We start from the raw sequence: 25,148 nt of genomic DNA on the forward strand, positions 1-25,148 counted from the left end.
CTAATTTGGGGGGTTTAAATCAGGGTATTTAGATTTTTTTTTTTTTAAGTCAGAGAATGGGTGGTTTTAAAAACAGAGAAAACCAGGATCCCTGACAATAATTTGGTAGTCATTGCGCATATCCTTCTTCTGATGAAGTGAGCTTTTGTTCACAAAAACTTATGCATCACTCTTTGTAATCTGAAGGTGCAGGTAGGTGAATATTTACGTTGCCTTTTACCTAATAAAGGCCTGTGCTGAAAGTGAAATCAGAGAGAAAATCCCAGCTCCTTTGAGTAAATGGCAAAACTTTAATGTTTATCATTAAGTAAATATGAAATGCAGCACTGAAATCATTTGCACAAGTTCACTGTCACTGTATTTATCTAAACATATAGGTAGCAAAGGTAGTGAAGCAAAAAAGCTGGAAGTAAATGTTGCTGTAAGCTCCCAATCTGTCATTTATCTGTGTAAACAATGTGTCTGTAAATGGGAGAAATAGTGAAGGCTATTATATTCTTTTACAGAATGTTATGGTGGTGATGTTTCTTGACAATACAGCATAATGGAAACTATAGTCCAGCATCAGCTGGCATTTGTTTTACTCGAGAAGTTTGTTCATTTTGACACCAGTTCTGGGAACTCCATTGCACCATTTCAGTATTCACCTAGCCTCAAACTATCCAAATGCAGTACAATAAGGTCACTGCTGGCAAATGCTGCTTCAGGAATGTTAAGCAAGATGCTAAAGTGTGTATCCTGCAAACCACAAGAGAAAACTTTTTGCAACTCCTGTTTGTCATTCAATATATCCAAAATCTTTCTTATCATAAAGTATGATAACCAAAGACATCATGGGTAACCCAAAGGCTCACAAATATATGGAGTAGTCTATTTGCTATTTTGTCAGAAGCATTCATCATGATAATCTAGAGAAGTCTCTATTTTGGCTAAATTGACTGCTATAGCATGATATTGGTTTTGCAATAATTAAGAATTACAAAAATCAAAGTACATAATGTTTTTTCTTTAGGACTGGCTGCACATCTCCAGCTAGATTTCTGTCAAAGAAGTAGTGACAACATCTGTTAGTCAAAGTCCTAAATATTTCTCGCTTTTCCACAGCAAGAGGGTCAAGGATCAGAGTCGCACACTATAGCCATGAGAGCCACCAGCATTTCCACCACTTTTACTTGTGTTCATACATTAAATTAATGGAATGGTACCTTTATGGGTCAGGTTGTGGGTTTGGTTAGTTTGGTCTGTGGATTGATAAGGTTGTCTTGGATATAACTGATCTCTCATTTGGGTGAGGACTCCCCCCCCCCCAAAAAAAAAAAAAAAAAAAGAATTGCAATCATTGCTTTTAATATGCATTATGTTGCATTTCACACTGAGTTGGTGTCACGTCATCATGATGCTCCAAACTGACAGGAGATAAGTGGGGCCATGGTATTGTTTTTTCTCATTTACCCAGCAACAAATGTCATCATCCTATCAAGTAGCACATGCCTTACTGGTTACAGGGTCGAAGAATATAGCCCCCTCTTCTCCCTATAACAACTCTGGGAAAAGAGCCCCAACAAATTCTCTTTCCACACAGTTTCAAGGGCAATACAACAGTGAAATGTAGGTTATGATCTACCAAGTATAATGCCACAAAGGAGTTGTAAGTAATCAAAAACACTTGATATGAAGAACATAAAGACATAGGAAGTGCTGATGTAAGGGCATGCAGCTCCAATGACTCCCATGAATGGAGCTGCCTCTTATGTCAGTGATGAGTTTGACCCCACTACCTTTAACAATTATGTGTTTGCTGTATAGCTTCCTTCCTGGTAGGACATGAAATGTGTAATATACTTGCTGTTATTTAGCACTTTGCCCGGATAAGTGGGGTTGTGCAAAACAGCACTGTTCCATTTTGATTTTCGTTTCAACAGAACAATGTTTTGTTTTAAGTTTCATTTCAAAACTGCTGTTCTGTTCTGTTTCGTTTTGTTAAAACTGGTTCAACGTTTCACCTGCAGGCTATAATAGGGAAGCACAAAACTGCCTATAACTTTGTCATTTCATGCCTGATTTGAATGAAACTTGCAGAAATGGTAGCCCTTCTGAGGCCATGAAGCCTGCCACATTTCAAGGAAATAGGTGCAGGGGTTTCTGAGAATCTGCACCTCAAGCTGCTGACAAGCAAAACTCATGACATGGGTGACTGTGCATGTGTTAAGAGTATGCCCTCACTGGTGTGGGGGCCTCTAGATGAAATGGTAGTGTGCCCCAATGAGGTCTCCTCCTCCCCTACAGTCTCATACTGATCCACCACTTTAAATGACAACAGGTAATAACTTAGTTAGCAGCACAGTAGCACCAGCAGCATCTCAGGCAGCCAAACTGTCACAGAGCCTTTCGTTCCTTTCCTGAAGGAGCTTCTTCTCCAGCAGCTGCCAGAGAACTCTCCCTGCCACCCCAGCCCTGGGGCTTCAGTGTGCCCAGGGCCATGCCTCCTTATAGTCAAGTGCTAGGGGTGTTAGTCTAAGGATGTGGCACTGGCAGACAAGGTCCTTTCCTTTGGGTCACTCTAATCTGGTATGGCCTGTTGCTCCACCAGCCTCTCAAGCATCAGGTATATGGAGTTTCACCAGATCTCCACATCCCCCATGATTTTGTGCTGCTCTGCTTGTTTGTTCTGCAGCATCTTACCCCCGCCCCCCCTTGATGCTCTGGTGGAAGTAGCTTACCACCTTCCTGCATTTGGATATGAACTTGCTGGTGGTGCTGGCACTGTCATCGGAAGCCCTGTCCCCCCTCCAAGGCATCCCTGACAATGAAGTGTAACTTGTGCGCCACACAGCAGATGCCAATAAAGTTGGCATCACAGACTGCCTCGATCATATTGGCCCCACTGTCGGTGACCATGAACCCACAGGTGAGCTCACCCTGTCCACCAAGCCACCCCTGCACAAAGCAGTTCATGGCCCCCATGATCTCTGTTGCTGTGTGGGACTCATCCATCACCTCAGCTTGAAGGAGAGCCCACCAACAGCCTGACTGGTCGCATTAGTGCCCTGAGGGAGAGGTAGGTGTGATCTCCACCCTGGCTGCTACAGATGTCCAAGGTAAAGTGTAAAGCCACCTGCAGACCTGCCTTGCACAGTTCCTCCCCCAAGTACTCCCTGCATGCCTCATACAGGGAGAGCACCACTGTCCTGCTGAAGATGGTGTGTGCAGGCACTTGGTAGGATGGGGACCATGACCCACCTGAACCCTGGCTGCTCAACTAAGAAGGGCTGGCCATCCACAGCAAGCAACTCCCCAATTCTCTGGGTGATCTTGCTCACACTTGCACTGTGCCCCGCTTTCTGTCTGCCTTCCCCCACTTTTCCAGGGTGGCCTGCCTCTGCTTTGGGGGGAGCAGGGGACTTCTCTTTGGGCATGCTCCGACTGGTGCCAGGCTGAGGAAAAGCAAGGGCAAGGGGGTGGTGCCTGGTGCTCATGTTTTGTTCCCTTGCACCAGCAGTGCAGGCAGATAGTGTACATGGGATCACCAGCCAGCACAAAGTGATCCCAGACCTCACTACCCACTTACTTCTGGGGTGCGGGTGCATGTGTGAATGCTGCAATTTCCCTCTCCTCAGCAGGCAGGAGTACAGCAACAGGAGGAATGGACTCAGCTGAGCCGCTTGCCTCAGCAACTTCTACCTCAACCTTCTCCAAAGTGCCTTCTGGGGAAGGAGACCTGGCTCCAAGGGAAAATTGAGGGGTGTGGAATACAAACTCAGTTGATTCCTCCTCCTCCCCCAGAATTTCCCTTGCTAGGGCGCTCGGATCCAGATCCAGCTCTTCCTCTGCCAGTGGAAGGCTCAGAATGGGAAGTGAAATGGGGGAGGGGGGAGGAAGGAGATGGTCATGCTGGTAGTGGTGCTGCTGCTCGTTTTCAGGGAGGGGGGTGGAGGGGGGGGGTTATGGCTGCATCTCAGTTGTGGGGTGGGGAAAACTTACACTTCTCTTTCTACTCCCTCTTCTGCCCCTCCCTGAAGGCTTGCCAGTTACCTTTTCACCCTGCTTCATGGTATATTTCATAGTGTGTCTTGCTTTTATACAAATATATAACTGTATCTGTGTTCCTATATAAATTCTTTAAGTTGTGTAGTCTATGCTGCAAGGTATAAATGTACAGAAGTAATATATAAATCCATCTCCCTTCCTATATAAAATTAAATTCTATATTGTAATATCTAATATAATTATAAAAATAAAAAGAATAAATCAATGACTAATAGGAAAATAAAAGGTTCTTGAAGAAAGAAAGAGGTATTCTGGAATCCCACTTACCAGGCTAGGCTATCAAATAGTAAATCATTCAAATCAATGCTAGTAGTAGCCTTTGTGGAAGATGCAGCTCAGTAACTGTCAGATGCCAAGGCAGAAAACAGGCCATTTCAAACGATGCTGCCTTTTATGCTTTTTCTCTATCCCTCCCCAGAGCACTGGGATTGGAAGGGACCTCAGGGAAGGATCAGAGTCACTGGCCAGCTACATAGTCAATATGAGAGTAGTCCTTCCCCCCTTCCTCTCCTTACTTTCTGCTTCCCTGCAGACAACCCCAGCTTCAGCTTCGAAACATTTCAAAGCCCTTCACTTCATTTAGATTTCGCTGTTTTGAGCTTGAGATGATTCGAAATGAAACAGCCGGTAAAATTTCATACGGCCCTACTGATAAATACTGAACTTATAATAGGTGCTGTAACCTCTTTTTGTATTTGCATCCCTTCTTCTCTCATAAAGACGCTTCCTCATGAGCTCACCCCAATCATCATCTCCAAACATAAATTGGAAATTTGCTATTTTGCTCATAGCAATAGAAGAAATGTTAAAAGGCACGTATTGATTGCATGTAAAAAGGTATGACTACAATTTCACTATTTTAGTCTGAGATCTAAATTTTTGTTATTAGTTCTTTATTAGATCAATAAATACTGTTGCAGCCTTATACAACGTTCAGAAGACTTGCACGTGCAAAAATTACTCATATTTCTATACAGACCATGGTGATAATCTCAATCTGGATTACCACATAGTAAAACTCAGCTAGGCACGTTAATCATGCAGAATGCTTGAAAAACAGGATGCATTCTTTTTCTCCATATATTTCATAAATGCCAAATCCCTGCACTTTGAGCAGCCTTATGTGCAGCCCAGATCCTCTCCCCCGTCTCCAGCTTCAGCAGTAGAGGTTATTCTGTCTATCTAACAGATGAATCAACTTGGACATAGCTCCAGCAAGGCAGGTAAAATGGATTAGGTCATTTCACCCTCATTGTGTGCATGCACATTATATATATAGTATATGCATCTAAACACATGCATGCTAATAATATATATATATATTTATTTTTTTTAAGATTCAGGCCAGAACAACTCAGCCTGTGTAAGAGGCAGGCCAGTGTTCTGACCCAGCTGCCACTGCAGCTTTTCCCTGTCAATGTTCCTCTCCACTTTAGAGGCCACAGTGGTGATGCACCTCCTAGCAGCCTGGCCCAAGTACAGCTCCTGGCCACCTGGTATGGGTGAGAAGCCCCCTACTACCTACCTTCCACCAAAGGCTTCTGGCTCTGCAGGCCAGATGGTGCTGACCTCTGCTATATACCACACACACTATACATAGTGGACGTAGGGGGATACATGCACAGAATATAGCTGGATTATTCGAATAGACTGGTGGACACATCTGAAACAACATAAATGCCTTTATTTGTTTTGCCATATGTCCTCTACTTAGATATTATAATTGCGTGCATCAGAGAAAACCCACAGACAGACGGATATTATTACTACTCAGTTTTTTTCTCTCTCTGCTATACCTGTTTACATATGCGCCTGCAACTGAGACTGGAATAGTAATGATGTATGCCAATATACATGTATAAACACTTTAATCATTCTAAACGTATATAATGAAAAATTGCCTAAAGTGTTAAAAGTAATTTTAGAAAGGGCAACATCATGCCATAAGAACTACCTCTTACAAACAAACTCTAATGGCTTTCGGGAAAAATGCCAAAGTATTCATTCTATAGTCAAAAACAAGCAACATGGAAACATTGTAAGGATGGCTCGTGTGGGATGTGTGGTCCCAGAACTTTGTCATTATCCTCAGGGATTTCTTTTTCTCTTCCATTTCCTTTATTTTAAACTCTCCAGAAACCTCTTTGCTCTTAAGCACTTAGCAATATGTGAATTTCATGTAAGCTCCTTCAGCATCTGTTATATCATCAGGTGTGGAGTAAATGAATTAAGAGTTGGCTGCAGAAAAGCAAATAACTAGCACTGCAGGCAACACTAATTACAGTCAATAAATTTCAGCCCTTTATGATTTTTTTTCCAAAAGAAATATCTGATCTGGAAAGTGTAGAACAATTTTAATAGCCCTCAACTGGTTTAAAGGATTAATTTGATATTCGTCAGTGTATTTGCTACAGAGGCCTTATTTGTAATTAGATTCAACTCATACTTCACAGAGTCAGTATAAAAAAGCTTTTTTAAAAAACTGAAATGTAGTTTTCTAGGGTTCATATGGAACTGATTTGATTGTTTACCCTCCTTGAAAGAGTTTCTGCAGCACAGATTTCTGCTGGATTTAATCAGGTGTAAGGCACAGTATAATAAAATTCCTCCATTTATGTGGTCTCTCTCATCCCCAAAGAACCCTAATGCTCTACAAATAGAAAAACTCATATGCTCCCCTGTACTTATACAACAGAGAAGATAGCTGAAAGGTCCAAACTACATAAAAGGAATAGAATACCTAGACAATATTATACAATTACATGGAGAAGGGAATAAAGAACGTTGAACCCAAATGAAAGGGAAGGGAGACAGATTATAACAATCACCTAAATTGATATCTAGCTCAGATACTAGCTTCACACTCCTGCCCTTGCTAAGTGAGCCATTTGACCTTTACTGGCAAAAAGGTGACCAGGTGTTTGTTTTTACGCATCTGAAACAGCCCTTCCAGCAGCATAAAACTACTTGGGCTATATTAAGGCAGGAATGGGTTTCAGAGAGCGGGAAAAATGGAATGACTCTGCAAATGCAAGATCTAATGGAGGAACAGCATGAGTGATAGCATGACAAATTAAAAATTAATTGTGACAAATGAAAAGTGTTGCAGATTGGAAGAAGCAGCACGGTCTACTCTTACAATTGCTCCATTTTAATTAAACTACACCTGCACAGGAAGATGACCTAAACATAACTGCAGATAGCTCAATGAAAACCTTTGTTCAATGTGTAGTGACGACCAACAAAACAACTAAAATATTAGCATGTAAAAGAACAGAAATTAAAGTACTATGGAAAATTTGAAAATATTATTACATTGTATAAAAAAAAAGTGGATAAAGACAACAGCCAGAGATGGGCAGTAAAACTGATTAGAGGCATGGAAGAAGGATTTAAGAAATTGGGAATGTGTGCAGTTTACATGAGAGGTGAATAAAGTTATACAAAATAATGGACTGTACAGAGACAATAAATCAGACATTTCTATTTACTGTTTCTCATAATGCATTGAGAAGAGGAAATTGGACTAAACTGGGAAGGCAAAAAGCTTACGACTGATATAAGGAAACATTTTTATATGGTGTACGACTAATATGTGGAGTTTATTGCTACAGGATAAAAATTGGGCCAAGGGCCAGATCCAGATGAGTAAAATACATCACTAAGCAAGGCCAGAGTGTAGCTGCTTAAGTTGCAAAAAACAATCCAGAATACCCCTGTTTCAGCAACCATAATACTTAGAGAGGTCTACCTTTTTGGATTGCAAGAATGCCTGCCTGACCTAGATTCTCCATAATTTGGCAAATGCATCAGAAGAACCTTGGACTGAGTAGTAAGGTACCCAACTCCTGGATAAATTCTGGTGCAATTCAGGTATGCAGCAGAACAGTGTCTACACTCTGCATAGGATTCTAGAGGACATGGTCCAGGAGGTCCACTCCAAGACCAGCTAACACACACCAAGATAATTTCAGGTTTTTAAATTCAGTGATGATAATATATAATCTCAACAGTGTAAAGTACAGGAACCAGACCCAGATCTCTCCCCTCCCAGTTGGCTGAGTACCTGAACCCTTAGGTTACAGTCAGGCTTTCTTGCTTACCCTCCATCTGGCCCCATGACTCTTGTACACATGGCTGAATTAGCTAGTATGCAGTGGGACTATTTTAACAGGATGGGTGGAAGGTAGGCCTATGCAGAATATTCTGTAGCCTAATCGTGATTTTTTTGGGAGGTGAGAGATGTGGGTCTGAATTATCTCAGACTGAGAAAGACCTAGAACATAGGCTTTCCACTTCTGGGTTAAGTGCTGTTATTGCTAGGATGTTAAGAAAAGGATGGCTACCCCACTCATGTGCCTACCCTAGAAGAGGGGCCTGCAATTTCTGTATTCCAAGTGAATGGAGGCAGCACCATGCAGAGATATCCTGGGCAAGTTATGTATGGACTATCACTGGGCAAGCAGACCTAATTAACCTGAATGCAGTGTCATCCCAACACAACTGTACTACTGACAAATTCCTACTGACAAATTCTTGGCAGCTTCCTGTTCAGGACCCAGGTTCTCCAAATCACTCTTCAGGGGCACCAAACTCCCTGTCTATTGTCTGTATAGGGAGTGTGCCTGCCTAATGCCATTTCCCTCGAGTCACCTTCTTAGAACCAGAGAAAGTTAGGGTTGGAAGGGACCTCAGGAGATGATCTAGTTGGGGATACTCCTGATTTGAGCAGAGGGTTGGACTAGATAATCCCAGCCAAAGCTCCATCTAGCTGGGTTCTGAAAACATCCAAAGATAGAGCTGCCACAACCTCTGGGTAACCTGTTGCAATGTTTAACTACCCTCCTAGTGAAAAAGTCTTCCTAATATCTAACCTAAAAACTTCCCTTGCTGCAATTTGAAACCATTGCTCCTTGTTCTGTCATCTGCTGCCACTGAGAACAGTCCAGCTCCCTCTTCTTTTGAACCCCACTGCAGGTAGTTGAAGTCTGCTATTCAATCCCCTCTCAGTCTTCTCAACTCTAGACTAAATAAGCCCAGTTCCCTCAGTCTCTCTCTCTAAGTAATGTGCCCCAGCCACCAAACCATTTTTGTCACCCTCTGCTGGACTCTCTCCAATTTGTCCACATCCTTCCACAGTGGGGAGCCCAAAACTGAATATAGTACTCCATACGTGGCCTCACCAGTGCTGAATAGAGGGGAATAATCACTTCCCTTGACCTACTGGCAACATGGATGCAGCCAAGGATGCTGTTAGCCTTCTTGGTAACAAGGGCACACTGCTGGCTCATATTTAGCTTCTTGTCCACTGTAACCCCCAGGTCCTTTTCTGCAGAGCTGCTGCCCCGCCAATCTGCCCCCAGGCTGTTCTGGTGCATGGGATTGTTTCATCCCAAGTGCAGGACTTTGCACTTGTCCTTATTAAACCTCATGAGATTTCTTTTGGCCCAATCCTCCAATTTGTCTAGGTCACTTTGAATCCTATCCCTACCCTCTAGTGTATCTACTACTCCCCCCCAGCTTGGTGTCATCAGCAAACTTGCTGAGGGCGCACTCTATCATCTTCCAGGTCATTGATGAAGACATTGAACAAAACCAGCCCCAGAACCAACCACTGGGACACTCCACTTAATACCGGCTATCAACTAGACTTCGAGTCATTGATTATGACCCTCTAAGACTAATGCTCCAATACCAGTTTTCTATCCACCTTACAGCCCATCCATCCAGCCCATACTTACTTAGCTTGCCTGCAAGAATGCTGTGGGAGACCGTATCAAAAGTTGCTAAAAATCAAGGTGCAGGCAACCCTGCTAAGCGCTCTTAATTGGTTCCTGAAAAAACAAGCATTAAGCGAAACTGAAAATATCTGACAACCTAAGACGGTGACTGCAAGTGTTTTTAATGACCCAAGATGGCAACCGTGAGTGTTTTAGTGAAACTTGCTGAGTGCCAAGTGATATCAGGTATCAATTTAAAATGAGCTTTATAGCAAACTAGTACTAAGCGAAACAGCATTAAGCAGGGGTTGCCTGTACACCACATCCACTGGTCTCCCTACATCCACAGAGCCAGTCACCTCATCATAGAAAGCAATCAGGTTGGTCAGGCATGACTGGCCCCAATGCTGACTGTTCCTAATCACCTTCTTCTCCTCCAAGTGCTCAGAAATGGATTCCTTGAGGCTCTGCTCCATGGTTTTCAGGGACTGAGGTGAGGCTGACTCGTCTGTAGTTCCTTTGATCCTCCTTCTTCCCTTTCTTAAATATAGGCACTATGTTTGCCCTTTTCCAATCATCTGGGACCCCTCCTGATCACCATGGGTTTTCAAAGATGATCAATGACTCTGCAATCACAACAGCCAACTCCCTTGGTAACCTCATGTGCATCCCATCCAGCCCCATGGACTAGTACACATCCTTTTTCTAAGTAGTCCCTAACCTGTTCTTTAGGCACTGAGGGCTGCTCACCTCCTCCTCAAACTGTGTAGCAGTCTGGAAGCTGACCTTACCTGTGAAGACTGAAGAAAAGAAGGCATTAAGCACTACATCCTGTCACAAGCTGCCTCCCCCTATTTAGTAAAGGATCTACACTTTCCCTTCTCCTCCCCTTGCTACCAACATAGTTGTAGACACCCTTCTTGTTACCCTTTACATCCCTTGCTAGTGGCAACTCCCATTGTGCTTTGGCCTTTCTGACTTCATCCCTGCATGTCTGAGCAATGCTCTTATATTCTTTCCTAGTTATTTGTCCAAGTTTCCATTTCTTATAAGCTTCTTTTTTTGTGGCTTAGCTTACTGAAGAGTTCTTTGCTAAACTAAGCTAGTCTTCTGCCATACTTGTTGGTCTTCCTGCCCATTGGGATGGTTTGTTCCTGAACTTTCAGTAAGGCTTTTTTCAAGTACAGCCAACTCTCCTGGATCCTCAGTCAAACTTCCCAGGGGATCCTGCCCATGAGTTCCCCAAGTGACTTGAAGTCTGCTTTTCACAGTCCAGAGTCCTTACTCTGCTGCTCTCCATCCTTCCTTTCCTCAGGCACCTGAACTCAATCATCTCATGTTTACTGCTGCCCAAGTTGCCATCCACTAGGGCTGTGTGAAGCTTCAGTAACCAATTTGATTAGGTGGCGATTTGGCCTGATACGGTGGCTGTATCTCCAAATCTAAAACAGAACCCTCCAAAATGATTTGGAGATTCGGACATAGAAACAGTTTTAAATGTTTTTTCTACATACCTCAAGGTAGCAGGCAGCTAGTGAATGCTACAATGCTAGGACGCGTGGAATGTTCCACAGGAGTGTGGGGGGGCTCTCCAGCATGCCCAGCAGCAGACCTGGAAGTGGACCAGAAGCACTTCTGGGTCTGCCAGGGAGCATGCTGGGGCGGGGGGGGGAGAGGGGCGGCTGGTGCACCCCTCTGGCTTGGTGCCTCCTGTGTCTGGGGGGCCCCCAGGTCCCCCCGTGGCCAACTGCTTCTGGTCCACATCTGGGTTCGTCACCAAGCAGGCAGGCCCCCCCCGCGCTCCTGTAGGATGCTCCATCCGCCCCAGCATCACAGCAATCATGAGCCGTGCAGAAAAAAAACATTTAAAGCAGTGTCTATGGCTGAATAGCTGATTCTCTGAATCCACATTGAATGTTCAGATTCAGCCAAACTGAATCAGAGACAGTGATCTGAATCAACTAATTAAATCACTGTCCCCCATTTGGGCTGAATTGAGATCTGAATTGAATACGACTCATTTTACACACCCCTACCATCCACTAGTACATTCCCCACCAATTCTTCCTTGTTTATGAGCAGCAGGTCTAGAAGAACATGGCCCCTAGTTGGCTGCTCTATCACTTGTACTAGAAAGGTGTCCAAAAACTTCCTGGATTGCCTGCACACTGCTGTATTGCTCTCTTAGCAGATGTCAAGGTGATTGAAGTCCCCCAGGAGACCCATGGCCTGCGATTGGGAAACTTCCACTAGCTGTTTGAAGAAAGCCTCATCTACCACTTCTTCCTGGTCTGGTGATTTGTAGCAGACCCTCAACATATCACCCTTGTTGCTCCCTCCTAACCCTAACCTAGAGAGACTCTCAACAGGCCCATCTCCAGCTTCATTTTGGAGCTCTGAGTAATCATACAGCTCTTACATTCTTGGGGCCCAACACCTAATTTCTAAGTATGTTGAAGCCTAGGTTGAAGGTTTCTAATGGCATTTCTGTGCCACTTCCACAGGGGTCTGGAAAGTGCTACCAAGAACAAATCTAACTCATTTACTCCAGTTCCACGTGTCAAACCTGAAAATGAGGCAGTAAAGGCACTCTACTGTTACCATCAAGTACACTAGAGATATATCTCCAGAGGTTGGGAGGATGGGCATTCTTTGAGTAGCTTTTCAGCCTCTTAAGCATCTGTATGAGCAGGGATTGCTTCTTAGTAATGCTCTCAAGAACATGTCCTAAAGGGATCATCTGAGTTTTAGCCCCAAGAGTTATATTATAATTTCTGAATTCTATGAATTTAAATAACTAAATAATGATGGGGGGAAAAAAAAGCATCAACAGATGCTCTAGTGTGGTTTAAAATATACACATACACTTTTTAAAGAAGGTGTGTAAAACTGCGTGCTCCTGGATTTAGGCCACTAACCAGTAAGGCCACCCCTCAATGATGGAGGTTAGGAAGAAACTTTCCTTTAGAAGTTATTCTAAAAAGGTCACCATAGAGTTCTTTAAACCTTCCTCACAAGTGTGACACTTGCTGTTCTTAGAGACTAGATATTAGGCTGATTTGGTATGGCAATGTTTATGACCATGCTACAGCCACAGTACCAGATGCTAATTTGCTTACTAGTTTGTGAAATGTTATGGACCTTTGATCCATAATTACCCAACACAGAATATACCACTTCGCTAAAGAGCTAAACTATTCCCTCAAAGCTTAATTGAGAAATGTTTACATACAATAGCCATCATTTTTCCATGTAGCTTTTCTACAGTATGGAGGTGTTTTGTCCCCCTGACACTGTCATCAACCCAGGGAGAAGAAATCAAACACACAGTGGGATGCACTACATAAAGTGAATAAGTCTCTCTGTTTTGTTCTTCAGCTCTCTCAGATGCTAAGACCAGTGTAACTAATGCTCATTGTTTAGTCCCATCTGTCCATTTTCTAGAGCGAGATTAGAATCTATCCAACGAAAGTTGAGAAAAGTAAAACAAACCCCATGCAGATTTCCTTTATGACAAAGCTTAATGATAAGTTATTACACCTCTCCTTTGGATGTAATTTGGTAATATTTCTTTTAAAAGGTAACATCTTGCATTCCCTGAAAAAAAATATTAAAATAGTAGAATAATAAAAGAAATAATAACCCTTTGATTTTTTTCCCTGCAATATTTAAAAGTAGCCTAAGAAAACAATTGGAAAAAAACAGATGTTAAAACTGATGATTACATACATTTTCTTTCTTTCTTAACTCGAAAACTCCTATAAAGCCTTGTTGCATCTGACAAAGAGTAATAAACAATCGGCCCATTACTGCATATTTGTGTGCCCAGAACTCCCACTGAAGATCATATTAATGTACTGTTTGACTTGATGTTTCATACTGAAAAGTCTCAGGTACTTTTTTAAAAGATGTTTTGTGCATTGTTAGTGCAGCTTTTTAGTCAGGCTAAAAACTAGTTTGGCGTACAGTGCATTAGCTTATGCCAGTTTAGCTACTTTAAAACACATAATTTAGTCAAAGCAAAGCCAAAAGAGCAAGTCATTTATGGATACTATGTAAAAGAAACACATACAGACTACTAACTACAGTTGCATATATACTTTGAGGTTTTGATGGTTCTCTTAGCTATGACCTCACTGCATGCTACAGTCGATATGAATGAAACAACCAGCTTTAGATTGCAGTGTGTAAACGCAGCTCTCTTTGCTAGCTGCCACTGATGCCAAACTTGTCAAAATCCCCAGCAAATGCCCAAGTGTAGCTCCTAGAGGACTTCTTTTTAAATTACCATTTCATAATAGCAATAAGACACCCCAGGTAATGCATTTATAAAAGATTATGGCACTATTCAGGTAGTTAAAGTAGCTCACCCTCTAGCCAAATTCCTGACAATACCTCCAAGATACACATTAATCCCTCTGAAATGTACTCCCTGTCGTGCCTTATTGTTTAAATATACATCGACTACAGAGAACATAAATACATAATATGATATTAAAATGCCCAAAGTTTCTTTCTGATCATAGTACTCAGTGAATAACTACCACTTCTAAAACAACATTATTTAGCATTTATTAAAAACCTCTTTAAATATCTATATTGTTTGACTACTGAATACCTCAAAATAAATTCTGAGAATAGTTCAAACTAGTTCTGGGTCCAGGGCACTGTCTTTGTGAGTGTGAATGTGACCTCCAAAAAGCAGCAAAAGTTCTCCTACCTCCCACAGGGATGTTTTTTGCATGTGCATGCTTTTTTTTTTTTTTTAAATGAAAGCTAGACTATCATGGAAGTGAGAATTTGATAGCAGAGGCATGAAAAGAAGGAGCAATCTTGGGGTAGGATTACTCTAGTGTTACAACTGGGTTGACCTATATAAAATGTTGTACCAGATGATCCAAGTCTTGTCTTTACACAGAAACTGTACCAGCTTAATTAAAAATCAGTTAAAATTGCTTCAAACAACTAGCTTAAACCAGTATGGGGTTTTGAGCCCCCGGATGAGCCACAAGCCACCTTCAGTTTAACTAGTTTTACTCTGCAAGTTGTTCTGGCTTTCTCCAGGCCAACAAATACAGTTTTAAAACAGGTTCAAAATGGTGCAGAATCCTGTTTGAACATGCATTATTGGTTTAAGCTGTTTTACCAATCTCATCAGTACCACTAAACATAAAGGTACAGGCTTAACTAATAGGAAGTTTCAATCCCTTATAAGAGTATCCATATAAATACTTGTTTAAATCATTTTAAAAGCAAATTAGAACTTGGCAGAGATGGTTTAGTCATGGATGTGACTGCCTTGAGAGTAGGGCTGGACAAGATGACTTCATGAAGTCCCTGCCAGCCCTACTTTCCTATGATTCCATAACTTATGCTTTAATATCTTGAGAAGATGCAAATGAAAAGGAGAATTGGTCTCTTAAGTCTGTCATTTATTCGCATCAGGGGCACTACAGAAGTGCAACTATCTTAACGCCATCCTGCCATCATATGCTTCTGCCCTTCTCAGACTGAAACCATGTACAGATTACTGTGGAAATGGTAATACTATTTAAACTCGCTACAGCAATGAGCATGTTACGGGGGTAAATATCACCTCAGGTCCAGAAGGAAAATTCCTTCTATTGTGGGCAGAAGGGTGAATGACTCCCACTTCCCAGAGTACCTACAGCTCTTCAGGGAACACTCCCCTGTTCGTGCTGTTTGCAGTTTACAACAGAATGGAAAACAATGGAAGATTTTCCTGTGTTTTTTAAATACTGGCTGTCTGTGATAACTCATGGGAGACATCTTTTGACTGGATAATCCATAAAGCAGTACTGAAAACAAGGTCATGAAGTCTGCAAACATACTGGCCCCACATGTACATCCTTATCCTGATTTTTTTTTCCCAGCTTGGCAAATGTTATCTCCTTTTTTACTAGGCAAATTAGTCTATAGGAATGTAATAAATAACCTTGCTGAAACACATGCACTTCAAGCATCTGCTGGAGATTTATATAACACGTCATTCATCCTTAATGATTCTTACTTTGAAATTTACTTTGTAGTGTGTAGTGGTTTTCAGTTCCAGTTCTTGGAATATTCTTCTAAGTTTTGTCCCAGATAAACAAAGCCACATAATGTAGAAACAAATTTGGACATAAATTAGAAGGAATGAGTATTCAAGAAATGCAAATCACATAAGCTTTTCACCAAACAGATGGGCAAGATAAGAGTTATTTTAGCTGTATACAGGCTGAGACCACCTTGAGTACAGATTGTGCACCAGCTTCTAGAATTCCCCTCCCAACACACAAATCTGGCTAATTCTAATTCTAGCCGGAATTTATTACCAGAGCCTCTGTTTTATGAAGTGTCTTTTGTGCTCTTGAATTTGCTGGTCAAGGGATGTGTGTGTCATTTTCTGAGCAGGATCAAAGCTCTTTGCTCTCTCCCCTTCCCTTTTATAGTGGACTTTAGAAATCCTTGGTTAACCATTGTCCACTATTTTCTTTTTTTAAAGCCTCAACTGCTTCCCATATATGGGTTTACTTCTGTGGTCTATCTGTATCATGTTTGTGCCATACACGCACAATGCAATTTTAATAAGGATACCCTCTGAAGAAGCTAATGCTGTCATTCAGTTTTATATTTGTTCATAAAAAGTAGAAGGATGGAAAACAAGGTATTTTTAAAAGTGAAGACAGAAACAGTTACTGAAAAATTACCATCACATGAACTTTCATTAAGTAAATAAATTAATATAATAAATTAATTACAGTAAGTTCATGAACAACTGACTATGTCCAAGAACTCTGTAGACTAGTTCAGTCCTCTAACAAAATGTTGATTACCAAATAATTATTAATTGCAATCCCTTGATTCCCAAAAGCAATTATATAAAAGTTAAAATTTCTCATTAGTTTTGCAGTGGTTTTCAGATTACTAGCTATAAGAGTATTATAACATTTAAGGAATTAGAATCTTTTCACATATACCTGTAATACAAAGGGCCAGTAAAAGCCAAGTAATTTATTTCTAAAAAAAAACTGTCACACAATTAGCACAAAGCGGACAGACACTGCTCTCAGTTACACAAGTACAACTCCCAGGGATCGATAAAAAAAGTATATAACAGTTTCATTTATTTTGGATCAAATCCTAAGGCTGAGCTGCACAGATGGCCTCTAACTCCCCATTGGCTCTGTAGAAGCCTTCCCAACCTTAAAGGCTCTTTGAAAATGAGTGGCAAAGTTCCATCACCTCCTTTTTTCTGCAGCAAGACACAGCTGTTTGGAGTTGGAGGGGGAAGACCTTGTGTAAGGACAGCCCTCAACCAAGCAAGCAGTCATCCAGAACTCAAGTATCTCCTTTCCCTCAGCACAGTTATCGCATGCCAGTCAGGGGAAGAGCTACTAACCAATAAATGTAGTTAAAACTAAAATGATCAAAGGCATTTTAGCAAAATTGCAAGGAAGATTCACTTACTTCCCTATGATAAGCCCCACACCTCTATTTTTAGAGTTGATTGGAGGAAGTCTCCTGCCCACTGTGCTTTTTAGCATCTTGGCCAAGGAGAATTTGATCCTTTATGGAACTATTAGGGGGGGGAAAAGAAGACACCCAACACCTAGTTTCATGGAACCCAGGACTTTAAAATGCCTCCCAGAAATTTCTCAAATTGTTTGCAAAGTCACATATTCAAGTATAAAAGGGTGGGGGGAAAATATGACTTTTCCATGTAGTTCACCTGGTTGAACTCAGATAAAAAAAAGATTAGATAAATAAGCAGAGGCCCCTTGACTACAAACACATTGGGAATAACCAACCACCTGAAAACAGATGGAGGCCAACTCTTCAAATGGTGTCATTCCACAGGGCTGGAATGTTCCATTTTGATAGAATATTGCTGATTTTCATCAGTGATCCCAGTTTGCTAGCTTATTTAGATTTTACTCTTATATGAGCTCCACAGTGAAGGAAACACATCTTTGACAGATGTTACAAGAATCGGTAAATACAAATATTAACCAAAGCGATGCTTCTTCTTCCTATACTATCATACATTTGCTCACTAACAGAGCTATTCCAAATTAAGAAAAAAAAAAAACATCTTTCACAGCAGTTTTAAGCAACAAAAAAAACCTCTTCATTTCATTAAAAGGAAAAACTATTGAAAAAAAAGGAAGTGGCTGAAATATTTTTATTAAAAAGTACGCACCCAACAACATTTCCATGGAAAGTACCCATTTTCCATGAGAAATAGGTACCTAATGAAAATTTTTTCTAACCTCCTACAAAAGAACAAGTTTGACAATTTTTTTCCATCCATCAGTTACTCGTGTGGTGATCCACAGCTTTAAAAAAGGCACTTTCCCACTCAGCAGAAATTACACACTCAACAATGTCTGCTCATAGACTTGGCATTGTACTACGTTGACAATTTGCTGAGCTCCCAGGCATACATTTCAAGCTTCAGCCAGCAGTATAATGCTTTTCAAAGAGAAAGCCCTCTAAAGGAAACAAGCCCAAGGACTTATGCGGTTCCAAGCAACAGCATACTTACAAGAGAGGGGGCAAGAAGGGCAGTTTCTCTGGCCTGGGCTACTTTTGGTCAAAAGGTGATGTATAGCCAATTTATTGACCATTGCGCAATATGAATCCTCCCAAGTAATGGCATGCCTTCACCTAAGGAGAACATGCCCACAGATGAAAATCCATCTATGCCACTGGATCCCACCTCTTTGGCAGTGACAAGCAGGAAGAGAGACACTCTAAAATAAGAATCCTTATAGATCAAAACTGACACATTAAAGGTCAGTCAGAAACCACACAAGCAACCACAGAAGTATTTGCTTCATATTCAAATTTGGGGGTCAATGATTCTATTCGGTGATTCAAATCACCGTCCCAGATCTATTCGGCCAGATCTAAATTTGGAGATTTGGCTGCTGCTCAAATCACCCAGATCTCTGAATCATACAGGCCCATCCCCCACCCGCTCTCCCAGCCCCGTCAATAGCTGCCCCACCCAGCCCCATCCTCCTGGCTCTTAAAAAAGAGCCCCCATTCACCAGATGCTGCCAGGCAGGAAGGTGATCCTCGCTGCACCCCACTGCCCCATGCTGCATGGGGGGTGCTCTACCACGAGCCCCCAGAAGCCCTGATGGCTGCTGCAGCAGCCAGTGAGTACAGGGCGGGGGGGGGGGGGGGGTTTGGGTTTTTTTGAAAGAGCTGAGAGCTGGGGCTAGGCAGTGATGGGGGCTCATGGCAGAGCCCCCTCATGCAGTGTGGAGCAGTGGGGATTGCCCCCCTGCCTGGCAGGAGCTGGTGAGTGGGGGCTTTATTTAAGGAGCAGGGAGTTGGGGCCAGGTGGAGCAGGCAGGGGATGGGGCCTGGTAGGGGTTCCTCTATGGTCCCCCCCCCTTACCAGCACAGAGTCTGGGTCCAGCTCCCTGCACTGGCGAGTGGGGAGTGCCCAAATCTCTGAAGCTCTTTGAATCTTTTTCAAATCAATTTGGAGAGCTTTGAATCAGTTTGAGCCTTTTTATTGGTCAACTGATTCAATTCTGATTTGGAGCTTCAGCCACTGAATCGGACTGAATCACCTCCGAATTGAATCAGCACCCGAAGCTTTGCACAACCCTACAAAATATATGCCTCTGAGATATACCACTTAACATGTAGGCTTGTGCATTGTATACCAACTTACAATTTAAGAAACAGTCACAGTGTCTTGGTCATGTGCAGATGCTAAAAGATGCAAAAATGTTCCTTATCAGTGGGCAGGACTAGTGGCATTCCCAGTCCACATATGCAAGTGCAAAATGTTGGGCAAAAGGTTCAGTTAAAGAAGGGGTATCAGTTTCATTACATCTTCCAGCTGTTCTCCTTCACTCTTAATAGGACCGATTAGTATCCAGATTCCCAGTTCCCAAATGAACCAAGCTAGGTATTGGCATTTATCAAACATGAATATTAAAAATTCACAGTAAAAATAAAGATACAGAGCATGTTTGAAAATAATTTTTTCAAATAATCATTTAATTTCTATACTAGATAAGTTTATGCCTATAAAAAGATGCTGTATAATAAGTAATGGACATTATCTCAGATCACAAAGCATGTTTATATAGCGTACTAGAATCACCTTATTTCAGGGGAGTTTGCAGCCGCTGTTTTGCAAAAGTGCTTCCTGTTAACTGTACTATCTTTTTGTTGCCAAAACCAGCCCTCCATGCTCACACTGATGCTTGATACTCCCAGAATCACTGACAGAAAAGAAGCTCTAGTATGTGAATTAATAGCAGAAGCCTGCACCGTATATATTCAGTCAGCATGTACACGATTAAAAGCAAGGCTTAGTTGTAAAGAAAAATAAGCTGCATAATTCAACAGCTCTGCCATTCCACACATGGATATAATTAACAATTCCTCTGCTCATCAGCAGGCTATATATAAATACATATTATATACTATTTAACATTGATTTTGAGAATAAAAACTTCTCATGTATCAAAGGATGTCACTTATTTTGAGATGCAAGATGAATCAGCAGTATTTAAAGACATGGAACCAAAACCTAGACCCTTTTGCACATAAGGCCTTTACACCAAGTCTCCAATGAATTTGCCGCAAGGTAAATCCTAACAAAACATTACATTCAATCAACATTGCTTCAGGGGGTTCACAGGAGCCTTGTTAAAGTCTTCTACCATCCTGAAAGAATGAATGGGACCAAAGGAATACAAACTGCACGAAGTGTCATGCATTAAAAAGTTCCCCAAGACAGAATACGCCAACATACCCCACTACCTCCAGAAAGTCTTCATGCAAGCATATACCATTTAACCTTATCTTAGGTTCTGTGTTGCATTATCAGCGTACTAAATATATTCTTAAGGAACAAGGGTCATTTAACATGTGATCTTATTTCAAATTTCACCATCTTCCTCCTAGGTTAGGGAAAAGCATTTTAGCCAAAATAAAAATGTACAGTTTCCAAGGTTAGTTACTCTCCTTTCTGTCCATACATGGCACACAGAGGAAAAACAAAAACAAACTGTAGGACCTGCTGGCATTGCCAATATGAAGGAAAGAAGGAAAACCACTGTAGCTGATGGCATAAGCAATGATGTCTAATGAGATGCTACAACTACTTTCTCCCTAGAGACATACTATGATAGTTACCATTGAGCTGCAGTGACACCTCCTGGCCAGAAGCTGAGAAGATCCTTTGCAGCTTGTGCTAGAGAACTAATTTTGCAGGTTATTCATGGATTCTTTGGGGCCAAAAAACTAAATCATGGAGAGCTATTTTCCCCTTTCCAGCTTGGTATCAAAAGCATATTTTCTTGAATAACAAGAAAGTTTTGATTTATAAGTAGCACTGAAACATCAGAATCTCCATAGCTGAGAGTCTGGTATCATTCTTTAAGATCTCTAGATTTATTGTACCAAGAATTGGCCTTCTTTTAGCATTTAGAAAGAGAACTGCAAAAGCTAATCAACCAGAACTTTAAGTCATACCATGAATCTTGCAAAGTGTTTTGCACAGTTCTTGGTAAATGGATGAGTTTCACAAAGGTCTTATATCTGTGCCATCTATGGATTCTAGATTAATCGAGAGTTGGCAAATTATTATTTTTTTTTTTTTGCAGAAGGGGGGTGGGAGTAGATGAAGGATTAGATTACAACAGAAATTCACATGGGAAACAATACTGGGACACTGGATCTCTTTCAGACAGTACAAGATTTATCACAAAATATTTTTCAATTATAGTACAAAGTTAAAAAAAATTTATAACACACCAAGGTTTGAAGTTATACACACCAACAATCCCAAATTACCTGGGAACATCCAGAATTTCAGCTCTGTCTCTTGGTGGCCACAAGGACTACTTGAAATAGAATTTCTGCCCCAAATGTGAAAAATGATCCTGAATATGTGCCAAGCAGTACCTACTGAGAAGGTGCTGCACAATGCTTTCTGGAGCCATGCAAATATGGCTATAGCCTCTAGCTACCTAGTGAACAAGCATTATATATGCATTCAAAGTGCCTGATGCAGGCTGGTTAGCTTGGCCTCTCAACCCATGTGAATGCCATTATGTTAATTAGGTCAGCTGAAAGACAGAGCTCATTAACCTGTCTGTACTGCACTATAATAGCAGCTACACTAACTAGAACCAGAAGTAAACAGACTACTTCATGTTCCAGAGGTCTGAAGGATCTGAGACTATGCTTCTGATTTTGCTGAAAGTTAGTTTCATTATTTGACATACAAAAATAAAACTCCTTAAGGTAAAGTTCAAAATAGATTAGGGATACTATTTAGGCAAATAAAGCAGTATGGAAATAAAACTGTTTGCAATATTAACAAGGATGTTTGGCCTGATGCTACAGCTTTCCTATGTCTCTCCACTTAAGTGTGCAGGCAAGGTAGAGCACTCTTGAAGGATTAATCCTTGAAAGTTTGATAACAAGTTTGCATGGAAGTTTAATCTTATTTTTTCTTGTATGTGCTAGACAAGAAACATGCTCAGAGTCCTAAACTGCAGTGTAATTTTTCAGAAGAGAACCACTATCCAATACTTTCAAAACGTTGATTGTTCTTGTTCTAAAATTTCTGGTTTGTCTTCTGTGCTCCTTTTAAAATGTACCATTTTCTTTGCACTAACATGAGAATGGGAAGGTGAATTTTTGCCTTGTTTTTTCTTTTAACCCCCCCCCCCCCTTTAGAGAGGTAATTATGACATCTTAAAGTACTTTGCACATGCTACAAGGCAATCAAGAAAATTTATTTGACAGAAACCTGACAGATTAGGCTTATGGAGTTGAATGGTCTGCTAGTGTCTAAAGCAAGACAATGCATTTTGCAATCTTCCAGTGAATACATATGTGTTAAAGACTCCCAGCACATTAGAGTAATGCACAGGATAAAATAAAATCCACCACTTCAATTTAAGTACAACAAAAATATGATACTTCCTCCCATCACATACAAAATTAAAGAATCTAATTGGAAAGCATTTTTTAAATACTGACAAGGTAAATTCTAATTTAGTAATGAACTTCAATCTTCAAAAAATTCATAGTCACCAGATAATAAGCTGAACAATGCACATGAGCATTTATATGTGGCAAATTGATTACAGGTATAGAGTGATTTTACTCTGCAGAATGTACTGGTTTATAGGATTTAACTGCATTTTATCCACGTTGTTTTACTCTGAAGCAGGTAAATACCTACATATGAACCAATTTCTCTCTCTCTCCCTATCTATCCATCAGCATATACCTCTTCTAACTGTGGGTAATGCAGTTTTCTAAAACCCATTCTAGATTCTTGCTCTATGCTTCCCATCCTATCATGCATTTTCTGTAAATACATGATCAGATCTACATGCAACCTACATTGTATAAAACTCAGATTTTCAATGCTGGGAAATAATTTAAGCAGCTTGGAGGATATGTCAATGCCACATGTTGCATGATAATAAACAGACCCAAGCTGGCTATGAATAAGGTAGCTCGAGTAGCAGAAACTCTATAGCCACATTAGCTCAGTGCTCCACGGGGATAGTTCTCTGCTGCGCCTGGTTCTCTTCTTGCAGGTATGTCTACATTGCTCCTGGCTGTGCCATATAGGATGTCTGAACTGGCTTCACATAAGAATCAGGGCTAATTAGCATGGATTGAGCACCACAGTACTGTGGCTTCTAGTACTCATTCACAGCTTTCTAAAATAGCAGTGCTCAATCTTTTGGCCTCTTGGGCCAGAAGAGGGGTGCTGGCCTGATCCCACGTGCTGGGAATCAGGCTCAACTCTGCCCCTGCCTAGTTCCATGTGCAGCGCACCTGCATATGCATTTTTCTGTTTGGATTAATTTTTCCTCCTCGTTTAGAGCAAATCTTGGCTATCTCCACATGATATAGCCTTGTACACTGTAAACATATACCTCAAGATTGAGTCTAGGGCCAGGAGAACTAAGTAGCATAAGAGGAGCACCATTTTATGGCAGATATAGTGCTTTCAGTATACAGGCTACCTCATTCAGAACTCTTTAATGTGGCAATGGATGGCAGTGGGAAGGGGAGGGAGGGTCAGGGGTCCATATGCTCATTCTATCTTTGGAGCTCATATCTATGCATTATAGGCAGCACTGGCAGCAAGGACTGTACTTCAGACAGCCTAGCTTTTCCTGATGCTGGTCTGCTTTCAGTTGCCTATAAGTTTGCCAAACTAATTGTTCAGACTGCATTATATTTGCCAGGTACCTGCCTTTGACTGAAGATTTTTGGAAAGTTTCAACAACATTTGTTCAGACATTTTAAAGAATGAATTGGTAAAAATAATTTCTTAATGGGGTTAAAACTATTTAATTGGGGAGCTCTAGTTCCTATGCTTTGGAGCAGGAAGGTGACATTTCATAGAAAAGTTGTTCTGGTGTTAAGGACAGGCCTTTTGTTGTTCTTGTGAAAAGCCATCATGCGTGTGTGTACATGCGTATGCGTGTGTGAGTGCATGCGTGCGTGCGCACACACACACACACACTCTCTCTCTCTCAAAAAATAAAAAAAATTCTAAAAAGTCCTGCTGCATATGCTTTGTAGAGACTTGTCAGTTGCATTCCCCGAATCTACGTTCTCTGGGCATACTCCATCCCCAGGTTCGATCAGGAATGAGTAGAATTTCCTGGGGTTTGCAGCTCCCAGCTGCTGAGGTTACCATGCTACCAGTTACCAGAATGAGAACACACCCAGTTGTATGCTCAGATTCTCCCCTGCTGGACCTGGACAGTACACAGGGAAAAAAGCTCAATTCAAATGCAGAGGGAAGGAAAGGAGTTAGACATGGGGCTGGTTTAGCAAATGAAGCAAATTGAAACAAGGAGCTGAAGATCAGGAGAGAGGAGAAAGGAGTCAGTTTTGGGTTAAGAGAGAATATTAGAGGAGCAGACAATGGAGAAATCGGAACTGGGAGCTGCCAAAGGCATACAAACTAGGGCTGTGAGAAGTGGCACTGTTCCATTTTGCCTTCAGTTTCGATGCTTCAACAGAACAGCATTCCATTTCGAATTTCATTTTGATTCAAAACCACTGTCCATCAAAACTAAAAGACTGTTTCAATGCTGTTTCGACTTTTGTTGGGAGTGGGAAGTCAGCCCAGCTGGGCTCACTCCCACCCCCTGCACCCGATCGCAGTGCGGGACCCCCCTGCCAGATCGCAGCACTGGGGAGGGGAACTGAGCCCAGCTCAGTTCTCTTCCCCTGCACTGTTATTGGCTTCCAGCAGCGGGCAGCCAGGGCTGCACTTCCTGCTGGTGCCCTGGTTCTCCCCCGTCTCTTGCTGCTGGCTTTGAAACGCGATACATTTCAAAACTTTTGAAACATTTC

General features: G+C 41.5%; 1 protein-coding gene across 10 annotated transcripts in view; it reads right to left on the bottom strand.

Annotated features, from left to right (window-relative positions):
• Positions 1-25,148, bottom strand: part of SEMA6D (semaphorin 6D) — a 352,602-nt gene that overhangs the window by 319,982 nt on the left and 7,472 nt on the right. For 7 of the 10 annotated variants that reach the window (XM_059714668.1, XM_059714666.1, XM_059714664.1 and 4 more), the window contains exon 1: positions 21,600-21,785. The exons of the other annotated variants lie outside the window; for them this stretch is intronic. The gene's annotated coding sequence lies outside the window, so the exon portion shown is untranslated. Of the gene's footprint in view, positions 1-21,599; positions 21,786-25,148 lie in introns of those variants that run through there. 10 annotated transcript variants of the gene reach the window in all.

The sequence above is a fragment of the Alligator mississippiensis genome, chromosome 11 (assembly GCF_030867095.1).
Source record: "Alligator mississippiensis isolate rAllMis1 chromosome 11, rAllMis1, whole genome shotgun sequence".
NCBI lineage: Eukaryota > Metazoa > Chordata > Crocodylia > Alligatoridae > Alligator > Alligator mississippiensis.